Source organism: Tupaia chinensis, unplaced genomic scaffold (assembly GCF_000334495.1).
Source record: "Tupaia chinensis unplaced genomic scaffold, TupChi_1.0 Scaffold000315_1, whole genome shotgun sequence".
In the NCBI taxonomy this organism is placed as follows: Eukaryota; Metazoa; Chordata; class Mammalia; order Scandentia; family Tupaiidae; genus Tupaia; species Tupaia belangeri.
Window position 1 is genome coordinate 3,186,652 of NW_006159808.1, and position 722 is coordinate 3,187,373.

A 722-nucleotide genomic window follows, 5' to 3' on the forward strand; every position below is an offset into this window, starting at 1 on the left:
GGAATGCCGGTGCCGAGCTTCTTTGGTGCCCAGCCACGCACTGTCTACTGGGGTAGAGAACAGAGCGGCATCACTGAGAGGCCCTCACAGAGGGATGAGAAAGGGCACCGAGGAATGAAACCCAGGGAGACAGTAGACCCAAAAGTCACAGCGGAAGCTCCGTGAGTCACAGCCCCTCTACAGAACATGGGATCGGCCAGGGCCCAGGGTTAGTTTTCATGTCACAAGCACTATCATCAGGCGTTGACAATTGTCCAGAAATGATATAAATCCACGTGACTGTATGGCCAACGTTTTAAACAGTCCCCTTGTCATGTGTAGTATTTCTAGTATTATGTGAGATGGACCCAGAATACTTTATGAAACCTGAAGGGTGTGTGTGTGGACGACTGCGTAGGCCGTGAGTGTGAGGTATCGGTCCAGCTTGGTAAGTCTCCACATAAAATCTAAACTGATACTTGTCAAGGGTATTTGCTTTTGAGATTGAGCATCCAAACTAAAGTCTATCATAGATGTTATCTATGATGTTATCTGGAGATAGATGTTATCTATGATATTATCTAGAGATAGATGGTATCTATTTCTGCTCTTTGGTTCAATAAATGTTTATCGAGGACATGCATTACTTAATACTAGGAATATTGAGAGCCTGCACATATGGCAATGGGATGACTCCTTGGACTCTGATAAAATGAAACGTCCACCAAGCCTACGAGGCCCTC